The following is a 25,816-nucleotide window of genomic DNA, read 5'->3' on the forward strand; positions in this document are numbered from 1 at the left end:
TTCAGAACAAGTGTTCAATGGATTAAAATAATGTACTATGATATCACACTGACTGTGTGTTCAGAACAAGTGTTCAATGGATTCAAATAATGTACTATGATATCACAATGACTGTGTTCAGAACAAGTGTTAAATGGAATCAAATAATGTACTATAATATCACACTGACTGTGTGTTCAGAACAAGTATTAAATGGATTCAAATAATGTACTATGATTTCACAATGACTGTGTTCAGAACAAGTGTTCAATGGATTCAAATAATGTACTATGATATCACAATGACTGTGTTCAGAACAAGTGTTCAATGGATTCAAATAATGTACTATGATATCACACTGACTGTGTGTTCAGAACAAGTGTTCAATGGATTCAAATAATGTACAATGATATCACACTGACTGTGTGTTCAGAACAAGTGTTCAATGGATTCAAATAATGTACTATGATATCACACTGATTGTGTGTTAAGAACAAGTGTTCAATGGATTCAAATAATACACTATGATATCACACACTTAATGTGTGCTCAGAACAAGTGTTCAATTGATTAAAATCACACTGTCTTTGTGTTCGGAACAAGTGTTGAATGGATTCAAATAATGCACTATTATATCACACTGACTGTGTGTTCAGAACAAGTGTTCAATGGATTAAAATAATGTACTATGATATCACACTGACTGTGTGTTCAGAACAAGTGTTCAATGGATTCAAATAATGTACTATGATATCACAATGACTGTGTTCAGAACAAGTATTAAATGGATTCAAATAATGTACTATGATTTCACAATGACTGTGTTCAGAACAAGTGTTCAATGGATTCAAATAATGTACTATGATTTCACACTGACTGTGTGTTCAGAACAAGTGTTCAATGGATTCAAATAATGTACTGTGATATCACACTGACTGTGTGTTAAGAACAAGTGTTCAATGGATTCAAATAATGCACTATGATATCACAATGACTGTGTGTTCAGAACAAGTGTTCAATGGATTAAAATAATGTACTATGATATCACAATGACTGTGTTCAGAACAAGTTTTACAATGGATTCAAATAATGTACTATGATATCACACTGACTGTGTGTTCAGAACAAGTGTTAAATGGATTCAAATAATGTACTATGATATCACACTGACTGTGTGTTCAGAACAAGTGTTAAATGGATTCAAATAATGTACTATGATATCACACTGTCTGTGTGTTCAGATCAAGTGTTCTATGGATTCAAATAATGTACTATGATATCACACTGACTGTGTGTTCAGAACAAGTGTTCAATGGATTCAAATAATGTACTATGATATCACACTGACTGTGTGTTAAGAACAAGTGTTCAATGGATTCAAATAATGCACTATGATATCACAATGACTGTGTGTTCAGAACAAGTGTTCAATGGATTAAAATAATGTACTATGATATCACAATGACTGTGTTCAGAACAAGTTTTACAATGGATTCAAATAATGTACTATGATATCACACTGACTGTGTGTTCAGAACAAGTGTTAAATTGATTAAAATAATGTACTATGATATCACACTGACTGTGTGTTCAGAACAAGTGTTAAATGGATTCAAATAATGTACTATGATATCACACTGACTGTGTGTTCAGAACAAGTGTTAAATGGATTCAAATAATGTACTATGATATCACACTGTCTGTGTGTTCAGATCAAGTGTTCAATGGATTCAGATAATGTACTATGATATCACAATGACTGTGTTCAGAACAAGTGTTCAATTGATTCAAATAATGTACTATGATATCACAATGACTGTGTGTTCAGAACAAGTGTTAAATGGATTCAAATAATGTACTATGATATCACAATGACTGTGTGTTCAGAACAAGTGTTCAATGGATTCAAATAATGTACTATGATATCACAATGACTGTGTGTTCAGAACAAGTGTTCAATGGATTCAAATAATGTACTATGATATCACACTGACTGTGTGTTCAGAACAAGTGTTCAATGGATTCAAATAATGTACTATGATATCACACTGACTGTGTGTTAAGAACAAGTGTTCAATGGATTCAAATAATACACTATGATATCACACACTGAATGTGTGTTCAGAACAAGTGTTCAATTGATTAAAATCACACTGTCTTTGTGTTCGGAACAAGTGTTGAATGGATTCAAATAATGCACTATTATATCATACTGACTGTGTTCAGAACAAGTGTTAAATGGATTCAAATAATGTACTATAATATCACACTGACTGTGTGTTCAGAACAAGTGTTAAATGGATTCAAATAATGCACTATGATATCACAATGACTGTGTTCAGAACAAGTGTTCAATGGATTCAAATAATGTACTATGTTATCACAATGACTGTGTGTTCAGAACAAGTGTTTAATGGATTCAAATAATGCACTATGATATCACAATGACTGTGTGTTCAGAACAAGTGTTCAATGGATTAAAATAATGTACTATGATATCACAATGACTGTGTGTTCAGAACAAGTGTTAAATGGATTCAAATAATGTACTATGATATCACACTGACTGTGTGTTCAGAACAAGTGTTCAATGGATTAAAATAATGTACTATGATATCACACTGACTGTGTGTTCAGAACAAGTGTTAAATGGATTAAAATAATGTACTATGATATCACATTGATTGTGTGTTCAGAACAAGTGTTCAATGGATTAAAATAATGCACTATGATATCAAAATGACTGTGTTCAGAACAAGTGTTCAATGGATTCAAATAATGTACTATGATATCACAATGACTGTGTTCAGAACAAGTGTTCAATGGATTCAAATAATGCACAATGACATCACAATGACTGTGTTCAGAAAAAGTGTTAAATGGATTAAAATAATGTACTATGATATCACACTGACTGTGTGTTCAGAACAAGTGTTGAATGGATTCAAATAATGTACTATGATATCACAATGACTGTGTTCAGAACAAGTATTAAATGGATTCAAATAATGTACTATGATTTCACAATGACTGTGTTCAGAACAAGTGTTCAATGGATTCAAATAATGTACAATGATATCACACTGACTGTGTGTTCAGAACAAGTGTTCAATGGATTCAAATAATGTACTGTGATATCACACTGACTGTGTGTTAAGAACAAGTGTTCAATGGATTCAAATAATGCACTATGATATCACAATGACTGTGTGTTCAGAACAAGTGTTCAATGGATTAAAATAATGTACTATGATATCACAATGACTGTGTTCAGAACAAGTTTTACAATGGATTCAAATAATGTACTATGATATCACACTGACTGTGTGTTCAGAACAAGTGTTAAATGGATTCAAATAATGTACTATGATATCACACTGACTGTGTGTTCAGAACAAGTGTTAAATGGATTCAAATAATGTACTATGATATCACACTGTCTGTGTGTTCAGATCAAGTGTTCAATGGATTCAAATAATGTACTATGATATCACACTGACTGTGTGTTCAGAACAAGTGTTCAATGGATTCAAATAATGTACTATGATATCACACTGACTGTGTGTTAAGAACAAGTGTTCAATGGATTCAAATAATGCACTATGATATCACAATGACTGTGTGTTCAGAACAAGTGTTCAATGGATTAAAATAATGTACTATGATATCACAATGACTGTGTTCAGAACAAGTTTTACAATGGATTCAAATAATGTACTATGATATCACACTGACTGTGTGTTCAGAACAAGTGTTAAATTGATTAAAATAATGTACTATGATATCACACTGACTGTGTGTTCAGAACAAGTGTTAAATGGATTCAAATAATGTACTATGATATCACACTGACTGTGTGTTCAGAACAAGTGTTAAATGGATTCAAATAATGTACTATGATATCACACTGTCTGTGTGTTCAGATCAAGTGTTCAATGGATTCAGATAATGTACTATGATATCACAATGACTGTGTTCAGAACAAGTGTTCAATTGATTAAAATAATGTACTATGATATCACACTGACTGTGTGTTCAGAACAAGTGTTAAATGGATTCAAATAATGTACTATGATATCACACTGACTGTGTGTTCAGAACAAGTGTTAAATGGATTCAAATAATGTACTATGATATCACACTGTCTGTGTGTTCAGATCAAGTGTTCAATGGATTCAGATAATGTACTATGATATCACAATGACTGTGTGTTCAGAACAAGTGTTCAATGGATTCAAATAATGTACTATGATATCACACTGACTGTGTGTTAAGAACAAGTGTTCAATGGATTCAAATAATGCACTATGATATCACAATGACTGTGTGTTCAGAACAAGTGTTCAATGGATTAAAATAATGTACTATGATATCACAATGACTGTGTTCAGAACAAGTTTTACAATGGATTCAAATAATGTACTATGATATCACACTGACTGTGTGTTCAGAACAAGTGTTAAATTGATTAAAATAATGTACTATGATATCACACTGACTGTGTGTTCAGAACAAGTGTTAAATGGATTCAAATAATGTACTATGATATCACACTGACTGTGTGTTCAGAACAAGTGTTAAATGGATTCAAATAATGTACTATGATATCACACTGTCTGTGTGTTCAGATCAAGTGTTCAATGGATTCAGATAATGTACTATGATATCACAATGACTGTGTTCAGAACAAGTGTTCAATTGATTCAAATAATGTACTATGATATCACAATGACTGTGTGTTCAGAACAAGTGTTAAATGGATTCAAATAATGTACTATGATATCACAATGACTGTGTGTTCAGAACAAGTGTTCAATGGATTCAAATAATGTACTATGATATCACAATGACTGTGTGTTCAGAACAAGTGTTCAATGGATTCAAATAATGTACTATGATATCACACTGACTGTGTGTTCAGAACAAGTGTTCAATGGATTCAAATAATGTACTATGATATCACACTGACTGTGTGTTAAGAACAAGTGTTCAATGGATTCAAATAATACACTATGATATCACACACTGAATGTGTGTTCAGAACAAGTGTTCAATTGATTAAAATCACACTGTCTTTGTGTTCGGAACAAGTGTTGAATGGATTCAAATAATGCACTATTATATCATACTGACTGTGTTCAGAACAAGTGTTAAATGGATTCAAATAATGTACTATAATATCACACTGACTGTGTGTTCAGAACAAGTGTTAAATGGATTCAAATAATGCACTATGATATCACAATGACTGTGTTCAGAACAAGTGTTCAATGGATTCAAATAATGTACTATGTTATCACAATGACTGTGTGTTCAGAACAAGTGTTTAATGGATTCAAATAATGCACTATGATATCACAATGACTGTGTGTTCAGAACAAGTGTTCAATGGATTAAAATAATGTACTATGATATCACAATGACTGTGTGTTCAGAACAAGTGTTAAATGGATTCAAATAATGTACTATGATATCACACTGACTGTGTGTTCAGAACAAGTGTTCAATGGATTAAAATAATGTACTATGATATCACACTGACTGTGTGTTCAGAACAAGTGTTAAATGGATTAAAATAATGTACTATGATATCACATTGATTGTGTGTTCAGAACAAGTGTTCAATGGATTAAAATAATGCACTATGATATCAAAATGACTGTGTTCAGAACAAGTGTTCAATGGATTCAAATAATGTACTATGATATCACAATGACTGTGTTCAGAACAAGTGTTCAATGGATTCAAATAATGCACAATGACATCACAATGACTGTGTTCAGAACAAGTGTTAAATGGATTAAAATAATGTACTATGATATCACACTGACTGTGTGTTCAGAACAAGTGTTGAATGGATTCAAATAATGTACTATGATATCACAATGACTGTGTTCAGAACAAGTATTAAATGGATTCAAATAATGTACTATGATTTCACAATGACTGTGTTCAGAACAAGTGTTCAATGGATTCAAATAATGTACTATGATATCACACTGACTGTGTGTTCAGAACAAGTGTTCAATGGATTCAAATAATGTACTGTGATATCACACTGACTGTGTGTTAAGAACAAGTGTTCAATGGATTCAAATAATGCACTATGATATCACAATGACTGTGTGTTCAGAACAAGTGTTCAATGGATTAAAATAATGTACTATGATATCACAATGACTGTGTTCAGAACAAGTTTTACAATGGATTCAAATAATGTACTATGATATCACACTGACTGTGTGTTCAGAACAAGTGTTAAATGGATTCAAATAATGTACTATGATATCACACTGACTGTGTGTTCAGAACAAGTGTTAAATGGATTCAAATAATGTACTATGATATCACACTGTCTGTGTGTTCAGATCAAGTGTTCAATGGATTCAAATAATGTACTATGATATCACACTGACTGTGTGTTCAGAACAAGTGTTCAATGGATTCAAATAATGTACTATGATATCACACTGACTGTGTGTTAAGAACAAGTGTTCAATGGATTCAAATAATGCACTATGATATCACAATGACTGTGTGTTCAGAACAAGTGTTCAATGGATTAAAATAATGTACTATGATATCACAATGACTGTGTTCAGAACAAGTTTTACAATGGATTCAAATAATGTACTATGATATCACACTGACTGTGTGTTCAGAACAAGTGTTAAATTGATTAAAATAATGTACTATGATATCACACTGACTGTGTGTTCAGAACAAGTGTTAAATGGATTCAAATAATGTACTATGATATCACACTGACTGTGTGTTCAGAACAAGTGTTAAATGGATTCAAATAATGTACTATGATATCACACTGTCTGTGTGTTCAGATCAAGTGTTCAATGGATTCAGATAATGTACTATGATATCACAATGACTGTGTTCAGAACAAGTGTTCAATTGATTAAAATAATGTACTATGATATCACACTGACTGTGTGTTCAGAACAAGTGTTAAATGGATTCAAATAATGTACTATGATATCACACTGACTGTGTGTTCAGAACAAGTGTTAAATGGATTCAAATAATGTACTATGATATCACACTGTCTGTGTGTTCAGATCAAGTGTTCAATGGATTCAGATAATGTACTATGATATCACAATGACTGTGTTCAGAACAAGTGTTCAATTGATTCAAATAATGTACTATGATATCACAATGACTGTGTGTTCAGAACAAGTGTTCAATGGATTCAAATAATGTACTATGATATCACAATGACTGTGTGTTCAGAACAAGTGTTCAATGGATTCAAATAATGTACTATGATATCACACTGACTGTGTGTTCAGAACAAGTGTTCAATGGATTCAAATAATGTACTATGATATCACACTGACTGTGTGTTAAGAACAAGTGTTCAATGGATTCAAATAATACACTATGATATCACACACTGAATGTGTGTTCAGAACAAGTGTTCAATTTATTAAAATCACACTGTCTTTGTGTTCGGAACAAGTGTTGAATGGATTCAAATAATGTACTATGATATCACAATGACTGTGTTCAGAACAAGTGTTAAATGGATTCAAATAATGTACTATAATATCACACTGACTGTGTGTTCAGAACAAGTGTTAAATGGATTCAAATAATGCACTATGATATCACAATGACTGTGTTCAGAACAAGTGTTCAATGGATTCAAATAATGTACTATGTTATCACAATGACTGTGTGTTCAGAACAAGTGTTCAATGGATTCAAATAATGCACTATGATATCACAATGACTGTGTGTTCAGAACAAGTGTTCAATGGATTAAAATAATGTACTATGATATCACAATGACTGTGTGTTCAGAACAAGTGTTAAATGGATTCAAATAATGTACTATGATATCACACTGACTGTGTGTTCAGAACAAGTGTTCAATGGATTAAAATAATGTACTATGATATCACACTGACTGTGTGTTCAGAACAAGTGTTAAATGGATTAAAATAATGTACTATGATATCACATTGATTGTGTGTTCAGAACAAGTGTTCAATGGATTAAAATAATGCACTATGATATCAAAATGACTGTGTTCAGAACAAGTGTTCAATGGATTCAAATAATGTACTATGATATCACAATGACTGTGTGTTCAGAACAAGTGTTCAATGGATTCAAATAATGCACTATGATATCACACACTGAATGTGTGCTCAGAACAAGTGTTCAATTGATTAAAATCACACTGTCTTTGTGTTCGGAACAAGTGTTGAATGGATTCAAATAATGTACTATGATATCACAATGACTGTGTTCAGAACAAGTGTTCAATGGATTCAAATAATGCACAATGACATCACAATGACTGTGTTCAGAACAAGTGTTAAATGGATTAAAATAATGTACTATGATATCACACTGACTGTGTGTTCAGAACAAGTGTTGAATGGATTCAAATAATGCACTATTATATCACACTGACTGTGTGTTCAGAACAAGTGTTCAATGGATTAAAATAATGTACTATGATATCACACTGACTGTGTGTTCAGAACAAGTGTTCAATGGATTCAAATAATGTACTATGATATCACAATGACTGTGTTCAGAACAAGTGTTAAATGGATTCAAATAATGTACTATAATATCACACTGACTGTGTGTTCAGAACAAGTATTAAATGGATTCAAATAATGTACTATGATTTCACAATGACTGTGTTCAGAACAAGTGTTCAATGGATTCAAATAATGTACTATGATATCACAATGACTGTGTTCAGAACAAGTGTTCAATGGATTCAAATAATGTACTATGATATCACACTGACTGTGTGTTCAGAACAAGTGTTCAATGGATTCAAATAATGTACTATGATATCACACTGACTGTGTGTTCAGAACAAGTGTTCAATGGATTCAAATAATGTACTATGATATCACACTGATTGTGTGTTAAGAACAAGTGTTCAATGGATTCAAATAATACACTATGATATCACACACTTAATGTGTGCTCAGAACAAGTGTTCAATTGATTAAAATCACACTGTCTTTGTGTTCGGAACAAGTGTTGAATGGATTCAAATAATGCACTATTATATCACACTGACTGTGTGTTCAGAACAAGTGTTCAATGGATTAAAATAATGTACTATGATATCACACTGACTGTGTGTTCAGAACAAGTGTTCAATGGATTCAAATAATGTACTATGATATCACAATGACTGTGTTCAGAACAAGTGTTAAATGGATTCAAATAATGTACTATAATATCACACTGACTGTGTGTTCAGAACAAGTATTAAATGGATTCAAATAATGTACTATGATTTCACAATGACTGTGTTCAGAACAAGTGTTCAATGGATTCAAATAATGTACTATGATATCACAATGACTGTGTTCAGAACAAGTGTTCAATGGATTCAAATAATGTACTATGATATCACACTGACTGTGTGTTCAGAACAAGTGTTCAATGGATTCAAATAATGTACTGTGATATCACACTGACTGTGTGTTAAGAACAAGTGTTCAATGGATTCAAATAATGCACTATGATATCACAATGACTGTGTGTTCAGAACAAGTGTTCAATGGATTAAAATAATGTACTATGATATCACAATGACTGTGTTCAGAACAAGTTTTACAATGGATTCAAATAATGTACTATGATATCACACTGACTGTGTGTTCAGAACAAGTGTTAAATTGATTAAAATAATGTACTATGATATCACACTGACTGTGTGTTCAGAACAAGTGTTAAATGGATTCAAATAATGTACTATGATATCACACTGACTGTGTGTTCAGAACAAGTGTTAAATGGATTCAAATAATGTACTATGATATCACACTGTCTGTGTGTTCAGATCAAGTGTTCAATGGATTCAAATAATGTACTATGATATCACACTGACTGTGTGTTCAGAACAAGTGTTCAATGGATTCAAATAATGTACTATGATATCACAATGACTGTGTTCAGAACAAGTGTTAAATGGATTCAAATAATGTACTATAATATCACACTGACTGTGTGTTCAGAACAAGTGTTAAATGGATTCAAATAATGCACTATGATATCACAATGACTGTGTTCAGAACAAGTGTTCAATGGATTCAAATAATGCACTATGATATCACAATGACTGTGTGTTCAGAACAAGTGTTCAATGGATTAAAATAATGTACTATGATATCACAATGACTGTGTGTTCAGAACAAGTGTTAAATGGATTCAAATAATGTACTATGATATCACACTGACTGTGTGTTCAGAACAAGTGTTCAATGGATTAAAATAATGTACTATGATATCACACTGACTGTGTGTTCAGAACAAGTGTTAAATGGATTCAAATAATGTACTATGATATCACATTGATTGTGTGTTCAGAACAAGTGTTCAATGGATTAAAATAATGCACTATGATATCAAAATGACTGTGTTCAGAACAAGTGTTCAATGGATTCAAATAATGTACTATGATATCACAATGACTGTGTGTTCAGAACAAGTGTTCAATGGATTCAAATAATGCACTATGATATCACACACTGAATGTGTGCTCAGAACAAGTGTTCAATTGATTAAAATCACACTGTCTTTGTGTTCGGAACAAGTGTTGAATGGATTCAAATAATGTACTATGATATCACAATGACTGTGTTCAGAACAAGTGTTCAATGGATTCAAATAATGCACAATGACATCACAATGACTGTGTTCAGAACAAGTGTTAAATGGATTAAAATAATGTACTATGATATCACACTGACTGTGTGTTCAGAACAAGTGTTCAATGGATTCAAATAATGCACTATTATATCACACTGACTGTGTGTTCAGAACAAGTGTTAAATGGATTAAAATAATGTACTATGATATCACACTGACTGTGTGTTCAGAACAAGTGTTCAATGGATTCAAATAATGTACTATGATATCACAATGACTGTGTTCAGAACAAGTGTTAAATGGATTCAAATAATGTACTATAATATCACACTGACTGTGTGTTCAGAACAAGTATTAAATGGATTCAAATAATGTACTATGATTTCACAATGACTGTGTTCAGAACAAGTGTTCAATGGATTCAAATAATGTACTATGATATCACACTGACTGTGTGTTCAGAACAAGTGTTCAATGGATTCAAATAATGTACTATGATATCACACTGACTGTGTGTTAAGAACAAGTGTTCAATGGATTCAAATAATGCACTATGATATCACAATGACTGTGTGTTCAGAACAAGTGTTCAATGGATTAAAATAATGTACTATGATATCACAATGACTGTGTTCAGAACAAGTTTTACAATGGATTCAAATAATGTACTATGATATCACACTGACTGTGTGTTCAGAACAAGTGTTAAATTGATTAAAATAATGTACTATGATATCACACTGACTGTGTGTTCAGAACAAGTGTTAAATGGATTCAAATAATGTACTATGATATCACACTGACTGTGTGTTCAGAACAAGTGTTAAATGGATTCAAATAATGTACTATGATATCACACTGTCTGTGTGTTCAGATCAAGTGTTCAATGGATTCAGATAATGTACTATGATATCACAATGACTGTGTTCAGAACAAGTGTTCAATTGATTAAAATAATGTACTATGATATCACACTGACTGTGTGTTCAGAACAAGTGTTAAATGGATTCAAATAATGTACTATGATATCACACTGACTGTGTGTTCAGAACAAGTGTTAAATGGATTCAAATAATGTACTATGATATCACACTGTCTGTGTGTTCAGATCAAGTGTTCAATGGATTCAGATAATGTACTATGATATCACAATGACTGTGTTCAGAACAAGTGTTCAATTGATTCAAATAATGTACTATGATATCACAATGACTGTGTGTTCAGAACAAGTGTTCAATGGATTCAAATAATGTACTATGATATCACAATGACTGTGTGTTCAGAACAAGTGTTCAATGGATTCAAATAATGTACTATGATATCACACTGACTGTGTGTTCAGAACAAGTGTTCAATGGATTCAAATAATGTACTATGATATCACACTGACTGTGTGTTAAGAACAAGTGTTCAATGGATTCAAATAATACACTATGATATCACACACTGAATGTGTGTTCAGAACAAGTGTTCAATTTATTAAAATCACACTGTCTTTGTGTTCGGAACAAGTGTTGAATGGATTCAAATAATGTACTATGATATCACAATGACTGTGTTCAGAACAAGTGTTAAATGGATTCAAATAATGTACTATAATATCACACTGACTGTGTGTTCAGAACAAGTGTTAAATGGATTCAAATAATGCACTATGATATCACAATGACTGTGTTCAGAACAAGTGTTCAATGGATTCAAATAATGTACTATGTTATCACAATGACTGTGTGTTCAGAACAAGTGTTCAATGGATTCAAATAATGCACTATGATATCACAATGACTGTGTGTTCAGAACAAGTGTTCAATGGATTAAAATAATGTACTATGATATCACAATGACTGTGTGTTCAGAACAAGTGTTAAATGGATTCAAATAATGTACTATGATATCACACTGACTGTGTGTTCAGAACAAGTGTTCAATGGATTAAAATAATGTACTATGATATCACACTGACTGTGTGTTCAGAACAAGTGTTAAATGGATTAAAATAATGTACTATGATATCACATTGATTGTGTGTTCAGAACAAGTGTTCAATGGATTAAAATAATGCACTATGATATCAAAATGACTGTGTTCAGAACAAGTGTTCAATGGATTCAAATAATGTACTATGATATCACAATGACTGTGTGTTCAGAACAAGTGTTCAATGGATTCAAATAATGCACTATGATATCACACACTGAATGTGTGCTCAGAACAAGTGTTCAATTGATTAAAATCACACTGTCTTTGTGTTCGGAACAAGTGTTGAATGGATTCAAATAATGTACTATGATATCACAATGACTGTGTTCAGAACAAGTGTTCAATGGATTCAAATAATGCACAATGACATCACAATGACTGTGTTCAGAACAAGTGTTAAATGGATTAAAATAATGTACTATGATATCACACTGACTGTGTGTTCAGAACAAGTGTTGAATGGATTCAAATAATGCACTATTATATCACACTGACTGTGTGTTCAGAACAAGTGTTCAATGGATTAAAATAATGTACTATGATATCACACTGACTGTGTGTTCAGAACAAGTGTTCAATGGATTCAAATAATGTACTATGATATCACAATGACTGTGTTCAGAACAAGTGTTAAATGGATTCAAATAATGTACTATAATATCACACTGACTGTGTGTTCAGAACAAGTATTAAATGGATTCAAATAATGTACTATGATTTCACAATGACTGTGTTCAGAACAAGTGTTCAATGGATTCAAATAATGTACTATGATATCACAATGACTGTGTTCAGAACAAGTGTTCAATGGATTCAAATAATGTACTATGATATCACACTGACTGTGTGTTCAGAACAAGTGTTCAATGGATTCAAATAATGTACTATGATATCACACTGACTGTGTGTTCAGAACAAGTGTTCAATGGATTCAAATAATGTACTATGATATCACACTGATTGTGTGTTAAGAACAAGTGTTCAATGGATTCAAATAATACACTATGATATCACACACTTAATGTGTGCTCAGAACAAGTGTTCAATTGATTAAAATCACACTGTCTTTGTGTTCGGAACAAGTGTTGAATGGATTCAAATAATGCACTATTATATCACACTGACTGTGTGTTCAGAACAAGTGTTCAATGGATTAAAATAATGTACTATGATATCACACTGACTGTGTGTTCAGAACAAGTGTTCAATGGATTCAAATAATGTACTATGATATCACAATGACTGTGTTCAGAACAAGTGTTAAATGGATTCAAATAATGTACTATAATATCACACTGACTGTGTGTTCAGAACAAGTATTAAATGGATTCAAATAATGTACTATGATTTCACAATGACTGTGTTCAGAACAAGTGTTCAATGGATTCAAATAATGTACTATGATATCACAATGACTGTGTTCAGAACAAGTGTTCAATGGATTCAAATAATGTACTATGATATCACACTGACTGTGTGTTCAGAACAAGTGTTCAATGGATTCAAATAATGTACTGTGATATCACACTGACTGTGTGTTAAGAACAAGTGTTCAATGGATTCAAATAATGCACTATGATATCACAATGACTGTGTGTTCAGAACAAGTGTTCAATGGATTAAAATAATGTACTATGATATCACAATGACTGTGTTCAGAACAAGTTTTACAATGGATTCAAATAATGTACTATGATATCACACTGACTGTGTGTTCAGAACAAGTGTTAAATTGATTAAAATAATGTACTATGATATCACACTGACTGTGTGTTCAGAACAAGTGTTAAATGGATTCAAATAATGTACTATGATATCACACTGACTGTGTGTTCAGAACAAGTGTTAAATGGATTCAAATAATGTACTATGATATCACACTGTCTGTGTGTTCAGATCAAGTGTTCAATGGATTCAAATAATGTACTATGATATCACACTGACTGTGTGTTCAGAACAAGTGTTCAATGGATTCAAATAATGTACTATGATATCACAATGACTGTGTTCAGAACAAGTGTTAAATGGATTCAAATAATGTACTATAATATCACACTGACTGTGTGTTCAGAACAAGTGTTAAATGGATTCAAATAATGCACTATGATATCACAATGACTGTGTTCAGAACAAGTGTTCAATGGATTCAAATAATGCACTATGATATCACAATGACTGTGTGTTCAGAACAAGTGTTCAATGGATTAAAATAATGTACTATGATATCACAATGACTGTGTGTTCAGAACAAGTGTTAAATGGATTCAAATAATGTACTATGATATCACACTGACTGTGTGTTCAGAACAAGTGTTCAATGGATTAAAATAATGTACTATGATATCACACTGACTGTGTGTTCAGAACAAGTGTTAAATGGATTCAAATAATGTACTATGATATCACATTGATTGTGTGTTCAGAACAAGTGTTCAATGGATTAAAATAATGCACTATGATATCAAAATGACTGTGTTCAGAACAAGTGTTCAATGGATTCAAATAATGTACTATGATATCACAATGACTGTGTGTTCAGAACAAGTGTTCAATGGATTCAAATAATGCACTATGATATCACACACTGAATGTGTGCTCAGAACAAGTGTTCAATTGATTAAAATCACACTGTCTTTGTGTTCGGAACAAGTGTTGAATGGATTCAAATAATGTACTATGATATCACAATGACTGTGTTCAGAACAAGTGTTCAATGGATTCAAATAATGCACAATGACATCACAATGACTGTGTTCAGAACAAGTGTTAAATGGATTAAAATAATGTACTATGATATCACACTGACTGTGTGTTCAGAACAAGTGTTCAATGGATTCAAATAATGCACTATTATATCACACTGACTGTGTGTTCAGAACAAGTGTTAAATGGATTAAAATAATGTACTATGATATCACACTGACTGTGTGTTCAGAACAAGTGTTCAATGGATTCAAATAATGTACTATGATATCACAATGACTGTGTTCAGAACAAGTGTTAAATGGATTCAAATAATGTACTATAATATCACACTGACTGTGTGTTCAGAACAAGTATTAAATGGATTCAAATAATGTACTATGATTTCACAATGACTGTGTTCAGAACAAGTGTTCAATGGATTCAAATAATGTACTATGATATCACAATGACTGTGTTCAGAACAAGTGTTCAATGGATTCAAATAATGTACTATGATATCACACTGACTGTGTGTTCAGAACAAGTGTTCAATGGATTCAAATAATGTACTATGATATCACACTGACTGTGTGTTCAGAACAAGTGTTCAATGGATTCAAATAATGTACTATGATATCACACTGATTGTGTGTTAAGAACAAGTGTTCAATGGATTCAAATAATACACTATGATATCACACACTTAATGTGTGCTCAGAACAAGTGTTCAATTGATTAAAATCACACTGTCTTTGTGTTCGGAACAAGTGTTGAATGGATTCAAATAATGCACTATTATATCACACTGACTGTGTGTTCAGAACAAGTGTTCAATGGATTAAAATAATGTACTATGATATCACACTGACTGTGTGTTCAGAACAAGTGTTCAATGGATTCAAATAATGTACTATGATATCACAATGACTGTGTTCAGAACAAGTGTTAAATGGATTCAAATAATGTACTATAATATCACACTGACTGTGTGTTCAGAACAAGTATTAAATGGATTCAAATAATGTACTATGATTTCACAATGACTGTGTTCAGAACAAGTGTTCAATGGATTCAAATAATGTACTATGATATCACAATGACTGTGTTCAGAACAAGTGTTCAATGGATTCAAATAATGTACTATGATATCACACTGACTGTGTGTTCAGAACAAGTGTTCAATGGATTCAAATAATGTACTGTGATATCACACTGACTGTGTGTTAAGAACAAGTGTTCAATGGATTCAAATAATGCACTATGATATCACAATGACTGTGTGTTCAGAACAAGTGTTCAATGGATTAAAATAATGTACTATGATATCACAATGACTGTGTTCAGAACAAGTGTTAAATGGATTCAAATAATGTACTATGATATCACACTGTCTGTGTGTTCAGATCAAGTGTTCAATGGATTCAAATAATGTACTATGATATCACACTGACTGTGTGTTCAGAACAAGTGTTCAATGGATTCAAATAATGTACTATGATATCACAATGACTGTGTTCAGAACAAGTGTTAAATGGATTCAAATAATGTACTATAATATCACACTGACTGTGTGTTCAGAACAAGTGTTAAATGGATTCAAATAATGCACTATGATATCACAATGACTGTGTTCAGAACAAGTGTTCAATGGATTCAAATAATGCACTATGATATCACAATGACTGTGTGTTCAGAACAAGTGTTCAATGGATTAAAATAATGTACTATGATATCACAATGACTGTGTGTTCAGAACAAGTGTTAAATGGATTCAAATAATGTACTATGATATCACACTGACTGTGTGTTCAGAACAAGTGTTCAATGGATTAAAATAATGTACTATGATATCACACTGACTGTGTGTTCAGAACAAGTGTTAAATGGATTCAAATAATGTACTATGATATCACATTGATTGTGTGTTCAGAACAAGTGTTCAATGGATTAAAATAATGCACTATGATATCAAAATGACTGTGTTCAGAACAAGTGTTCAATGGATTCAAATAATGTACTATGATATCACAATGACTGTGTGTTCAGAACAAGTGTTCAATGGATTCAAATAATGCACTATGATATCACACACTGAATGTGTGCTCAGAACAAGTGTTCAATTGATTAAAATCACACTGTCTTTGTGTTCGGAACAAGTGTTGAATGGATTCAAATAATGTACTATGATATCACAATGACTGTGTTCAGAACAAGTGTTAAATGGATTCAAATAATGTACTATAATATCACACTGACTGTGTGTTCAGAACAAGTGTTAAATGGATTCAAATAATGCACTATGATATCACAATGACTGTGTTCAGAACAAGTGTTCAATGGATTCAAATAATGTACTATGTTATCACAATGACTGTGTGTTCAGAACAAGTGTTCAATGGATTCAAATAATGCACTATGATATCACAATGACTGTGTGTTCAGAACAAGTGTTCAATGGATTAAAATAATGTACTATGATATCACAATGACTGTGTGTTCAGAACAAGTGTTAAATGGATTCAAATAATGTACTATGATATCACACTGACTGTGTGTTCAGAACAAGTGTTCAATGGATTAAAATAATGTACTATGATATCACACTGACTGTGTGTTCAGAACAAGTGTTAAATGGATTAAAATAATGTACTATGATATCACACTGACTGTGTGTTCAGAACAAGTGTTCAATGGATTCAAATAATGTACTATGATATCACACTGACTGTGTGTTAAGAACAAGTGTTCAATGGATTCAAATAATACACTATGATATCACACACTGAATGTGTGTTCAGAACAAGTGTTCAATTGATTAAAATCACACTGTCTTTGTGTTCGGAACAAGTGTTGAATGGATTCAAATAATGCACTATTATATCACACTGACTGTGTGTTCAGAACTAGTGTTCAATGGATTCAAATAATGTACTATGATATCACAATGACTGTGTTCAGAACAAGTGTTAAATGGATTCAAATAATGTACTATAATATCACACTGACTGTGTGTTCAGAACAAGTGTTAAATGGATTCAAATAATGCACTATGATATCACAATGACTGTGTTCAGAACAAGTGTTCAATGGATTCAAATAATGTACTATGTTATCACAATGACTGTGTGTTCAGAACAAGTGTTCAATGGATTCAAATAATGCACTATGATATCACAATGACTGTGTGTTCAGAACAAGTGTTCAATGGATTAAAATAATGTACTATGATATCACAATGACTGTGTGTTCAGAACAAGTGTTAAATGGATTCAAATAATGTACTATGATATCACACTGACTGTGTGTTCAGAACAAGTGTTCAATGGATTAAAATAATGTACTATGATATCACACTGACTGTGTGTTCAGAACAAGTGTTCAATGGATTCAAATAATGTACTATGATATCACAATGACTGTGTTCAGAACAAGTATTAAATGGATTCAAATAATGTACTATGATTTCACAATGACTGTGTTCAGAACAAGTGTTCAATGGATTCAAATAATGTACTATGATATCACACTGACTGTGTGTTCAGAACAAGTGTTCAATGGATTCAAATAATGTACTGTGATATCACACTGACTGTGTGTTAAGAACAAGTGTTCAATGGATTCAAATAATGCACTATGATATCACAATGACTGTGTGTTCAGAACAAGTGTTCAATGGATTAAAATAATGTACTATGATATCACAATGACTGTGTTCAGAACAAGTTTTACAATGGATTCAAATAATGTACTATGATATCACACTGACTGTGTGTTCAGAACAAGTGTTAAATTGATTAAAATAATGTACTATGATATCACACTGACTGTGTGTTCAGAACAAGTGTTAAATGGATTCAAATAATGTACTATGATATCACACTGACTGTGTGTTCAGAACAAGTGTTAAATGGATTCAAATAATGTACTATGATATCACACTGTCTGTGTGTTCAGATCAAGTGTTCAATGGATTCAAATAATGTACTATGATATCACACTGACTGTGTGTTCAGAACAAGTGTTCAATGGATTCAAATAATGTACTATGATATCACACTGACTGTGTGTTAAGAACAAGTGTTCAATGGATTCAAATAATGCACTATGATATCACAATGACTGTGTGTTCAGAACAAGTGTTCAATGGATTCAAATAATGTACTATGATATCACAATGACTGTGTTCAGAACAAGTTTTACAATGGATTCAAATAATGTACTATGATATCACACTGACTGTGTGTTCAGAACAAGTGTTAAATTGATTAAAATAATGTACTATGATATCACACTGACTGTGTGTTCAGAACAAGTGTTAAATGGATTCAAATAATGTACTATGATATCACACTGACTGTGTGTTCAGAACAAGTGTTAAATGGATTCAAATAATGTACTATGATATCACACTGTCTGTGTGTTCAGATCAAGTGTTCAATGGATTCAGATAATGTACTATGATATCACAATGACTGTGTTCAGAACAAGTGTTCAATTGATTCAAATAATGTTCTATGATATCACAATGACTGTGTGTTCAGAACAAGTGTTAAATGGATTCAAATAATGTACTATGATATCACAATGACTGTGTGTTCAGAACAAGTGTTCAATGGATTCAAATAATGTACTATGATATCACAATGACTGTGTGTTCAGAACAAGTGTTCAATGGATTCAAATAATGTACTATGATATCACACTGACTGTGTGTTCAGAACAAGTGTTCAATGGATTCAAATAATGTACTATGATATCACACTGACTGTGTGTTAAGAACAAGTGTTCAATGGATTCAAATAATACACTATGATATCACACACTGAATGTGTGTTCAGAACAAGTGTTCAATTGATTAAAATCACACTGTCTTTGTGTTCGGAACAAGTGTTGAATGGATTCAAATAATGCACTATTATATCACACTGACTGTGTGTTCAGAACAAGTGTTCAATGGATTCAAATAATGTACTATGATATCACAATGACTGTGTTCAGAACAAGTGTTAAATGGATTCAAATAATGTACTATAATATCACACTGACTGTGTGTTCAGAACAAGTGTTAAATGGATTCAAATAATGCACTATGATATCACAATGACTGTGTTCAGAACAAGTGTTCAATGGATTCAAATAATGTACTATGTTATCACAATGACTGTGTGTTCAGAACAAGTGTTCAATGGATTCAAATAATGCACTATGATATCACAATGACTGTGTGTTCAGAACAAGTGTTCAATGGATTAAAATAATGTACTATGATATCACAATGACTGTGTGTTCAGAACAAGTGTTAAATGGATTCAAATAATGTACTATGATATCACACTGACTGTGTGTTCAGAACAAGTGTTCAATGGATTAAAATAATGTACTATGATATCACACTGACTGTGTGTTCAGAACAAGTGTTAAATGGATTCAAATAATGTACTATGATATCACATTGATTGTGTGTTCAGAACAAGTGTTCAATGGATTAAAATAATGCACTATGATATCAAAATGACTGTGTTCAGAACAAGTGTTCAATGGATTCAAATAATGTACTATGATATCACAATGACTGTGTGTTCAGAACAAGTGTTCAATGGATTCAAATAATGCACTATGATATCACACACTGAATGTGTGCTCAGAACAAGTGTTCAATTGATTAAAATCACACTGTCTTTGTGTTCGGAACAAGTGTTGAATGGATTCAAATAATGTACTATGATATCACAATGACTGTGTTCAGAACAAGTGTTCAATGGATTCAAATAATGCACAATGACATCACAATGACTGTGTTCAGAACAAGTGTTAAATGGATTAAAATAATGTACTATGATATCACACTGACTGTGTGTTCAGAACAAGTGTTGAATGGATTCAAATAATGCACTATTATATCACACTGACTGTGTGTTCAGAACAAGTGTTCAATGGATTAAAATAATGTACTATGATATCACACTGACTGTGTGTTCAGAACAAGTGTTCAATGGATTCAAATAATGTACTATGATATCACAATGACTGTGTTCAGAACAAGTGTTAAATGGAATCAAATAATGTACTATAATATCACACTGACTGTGTGTTCAGAACAAGTATTAAATGGATTCAAATAATGTACTATGATTTCACAATGACTGTGTTCAGAACAAGTGTTCAATGGATTCAAATAATGTACTATGATATCACAATGACTGTGTTCAGAACAAGTGTTCAATGGATTCAAATAATGTACTATGATATCACACTGACTGTGTGTTCAGAACAAGTGTTCAATGGATTCAAATAATGTACTATGATATCACACTGACTGTGTGTTCAGAACAAGTGTTCAATGGATTCAAATAATGTACTATGATATCACACTGATTGTGTGTTAAGAACAAGTGTTCAATGGATTCAAATAATACACTATGATATCACACACTTAATGTGTGCTCAGAACAAGTGTTCAATTGATTAAAATCACACTGTCTTTGTGTTCGGAACAAGTGTTGAATGGATTCAAATAATGCACTATTATATCACACTGACTGTGTGTTCAGAACAAGTGTTCAATGGATTAAAATAATGTACTATGATATCACACTGACTGTGTGTTCAGAACAAGTGTTCAATGGATTCAAATAATGTACTATGATATCACAATGACTGTGTTCAGAACAAGTATTAAATGGATTCAAATAATGTACTATGATTTCACAATGACTGTGTTCAGAACAAGTGTTCAATGGATTCAAATAATGTACTATGATATCACACTGACTGTGTGTTCAGAACAAGTGTTCAATGGATTCAAATAATGTACTGTGATATCACACTGACTGTGTGTTAAGAACAAGTGTTCAATGGATTCAAATAATGCACTATGATATCACAATGACTGTGTGTTCAGAACAAGTGTTCAATGGATTAAAATAATGTACTATGATATCACAATGACTGTGTTCAGAACAAGTTTTACAATGGATTCAAATAATGTACTATGATATCACACTGACTGTGTGTTCAGAACAAGTGTTAAATTGATTAAAATAATGTACTATGATATCACACTGACTGTGTGTTCAGAACAAGTGTTAAATGGATTCAAATAATGTACTATGATATCACACTGACTGTGTGTTCAGAACAAGTGTTAAATGGATTCAAATAATGTACTATGATATCACACTGTCTGTGTGTTCAGATCAAGTGTTCAATGGATTCAAATAATGTACTATGATATCACACTGACTGTGTGTTCAGAACAAGTGTTCAATGGATTCAAATAATGTACTATGATATCACACTGACTGTGTGTTAAGAACAAGTGTTCAATGGATTCAAATAATGCACTATGATATCACAATGACTGTGTGTTCAGAACAAGTGTTCAATGGATTAAAATAATGTACTATGATATCACAATGACTGTGTTCAGAACAAGTTTTACAATGGATTCAAATAATGTACTATGATATCACACTGACTGTGTGTTCAGAACAAGTGTTAAATTGATTAAAATAATGTACTATGATATCACACTGACTGTGTGTTCAGAACAAGTGTTAAATGGATTCAAATAATGTACTATGATATCACACTGACTGTGTGTTCAGAACAAGTGTTAAATGGATTCAAATAATGTACTATGATATCACACTGTCTGTGTGTTCAGATCAAGTGTTCAATGGATTCAGATAATGTACTATGATATCACAATGACTGTGTTCAGAACAAGTGTTCATTTGATTCAAATAATGTACTATGATATCACAATGACTGTGTGTTCAGAACAAGTGTTAAATGGATTCAAATAATGTACTATGATATCACAATGACTGTGTGTTCAGAACAAGTGTTCAATGGATTCAAATAATGTACTATGATATCACAATGACTGTGTGTTCAGAACAAGTGTTCAATGGATTCAAATAATGTACTATGATATCACACTGACTGTGTGTTCAGAACAAGTGTTCAATGGATTCAAATAATGTACTATGATATCACACTGACTGTGTGTTAAGAACAAGTGTTCAATGGATTCAAATAATACACTATGATATCACACACTGAATGTGTGTTCAGAACAAGTGTTCAATTGATTAAAATCACACTGTCTTTGTGTTCGGAACAAGTGTTGAATGGATTCAAATAATGCACTATTATATCACACTGACTGTGTGTTCAGAACAAGTGTTCAATGGATTCAAATAATGTACTATGATATCACAATGACTGTGTTCAGAACAAGTGTTAAATGGATTCAAATAATGTACTATAATATCACACTGACTGTGTGTTCAGAACAAGTGTTAAATGGATTCAAATAATGCACTATGATATCACAATGACTGTGTTCAGAACAAGTGTTCAATGGATTCAAATAATGTACTATGTTATCACAATGACTGTGTGTTCAGAACAAGTGTTCAATGGATTCAAATAATGCACTATGATATCACAATGACTGTGTGTTCAGAACAAGTGTTCAATGGATTAAAATAATGTACTATGATATCACAATGACTGTGTGTTCAGAACAAGTGTTAAATGGATTCAAATAATGTACTATGATATCACACTGACTGTGTGTTCAGAACAAGTGTTCAATGGATTAAAATAATGGACTATGATATCACACTGACTGTGTGTTCAGAACAAGTGTTCAATGGATTCAAATAATGTACTATGATATCACAATGACTGTGTTCAGAACAAGTGTTAAATGGAATCAAATAATGTACTATAATATCACACTGACTGTGTGTTCAGAACAAGTATTAAATGGATTCAAATAATGTACTATGATTTCACAATGACTGTGTTCAGAACAAGTGTTCAATGGATTCAAATAATGTACTATGATATCACAATGACTGTGTTCAGAACAAGTGTTCAATGGATTCAAATAATGTACTATGATATCACACTGACTGTGTGTTCAGAACAAGTGTTCAATGGATTCAAATAATGTACTATGATATCACACTGACTGTGTGTTCAGAACAAGTGTTCAATGGATTCAAATAATGTACTATGATATCACACTGATTGTGTGTTAAGAACAAGTGTTCAATGGATTCAAATAATACACTATGATATCACACACTTAATGTGTGCTCAGAACAAGTGTTCAATTGATTAAAATCACACTGTCTTTGTGTTCGGAACAAGTGTTGAATGGATTCAAATAATGCACTATTATATCACACTGACTGTGTGTTCAGAACAAGTGTTCAATGGATTAAAATAATGTACTATGATATCACACTGACTGTGTGTTCAGAACAAGTGTTCAATGGATTCAAATAATGTACTATGATATCACAATGACTGTGTTCAGAACAAGTATTAAATGGATTCAAATAATGTACTATGATTTCACAATGACTGTGTTCAGAACAAGTGTTCAATGGATTCAAATAATGTACTATGATATCACACTGACTGTGTGTTCAGAACAAGTGTTCAATGGATTCAAATAATGTACTGTGATATCACACTGACTGTGTGTTAAGAACAAGTGTTCAATGGATTCAAATAATGCACTATGATATCACAATGACTGTGTGTTCAGAACAAGTGTTCAATGGATTAAAATAATGTACTATGATATCACAATGACTGTGTTCAGAACAAGTTTTACAATGGATTCAAATAATGTACTATGATATCACACTGACTGTGTGTTCAGAACAAGTGTTAAATTGATTAAAATAATGTACTATGATATCACACTGACTGTGTGTTCAGAACAAGTGTTAAATGGATTCAAATAATGTACTATGATATCACACTGACTGTGTGTTCAGAACAAGTGTTAAATGGATTCAAATAATGTACTATGATATCACACTGTCTGTGTGTTCAGATCAAGTGTTCAATGGATTCAAATAATGTACTATGATATCACACTGACTGTGTGTTCAGAACAAGTGTTCAATGGATTCAAATAATGTACTATGATATCACACTGACTGTGTGTTAAGAACAAGTGTTCAATGGATTCAAATAATGCACTATGATATCACAATGACTGTGTGTTCAGAACAAGTGTTCAATGGATTAAAATAATGTACTATGATATCACAATGACTGTGTTCAGAACAAGTTTTACAATGGATTCAAATAATGTACTATGATATCACACTGACTGTGTGTTCAGAACAAGTGTTAAATTGATTAAAATAATGTACTATGATATCACACTGACTGTGTTTTCAGAACAAGTGTTAAATGGATTCAAATAATGTACTATGATATCACACTGACTGTGTGTTCAGAACAAGTGTTAAATGGATTCAAATAATGTACTATGATATCACACTGTCTGTGTGTTCAGATCAAGTGTTCAATGGATTCAGATAATGTACTATGATATCACAATTACTGTGTTCAGAACAAGTGTTCAATTGATTCAAATAATGTACTATGATATCACAATGACTGTGTGTTCAGAACAAGTGTTAAATGGATTCAAATAATGTACTATGATATCACAATGACTGTGTGTTCAGAACAAGTGTTC

Source organism: Gobio gobio, assembly GCF_949357685.1.
Source record: "Gobio gobio genome assembly, chromosome: 10".
NCBI classification, from domain to species: Eukaryota; Metazoa; Chordata; class Actinopteri; order Cypriniformes; family Gobionidae; genus Gobio; species Gobio gobio.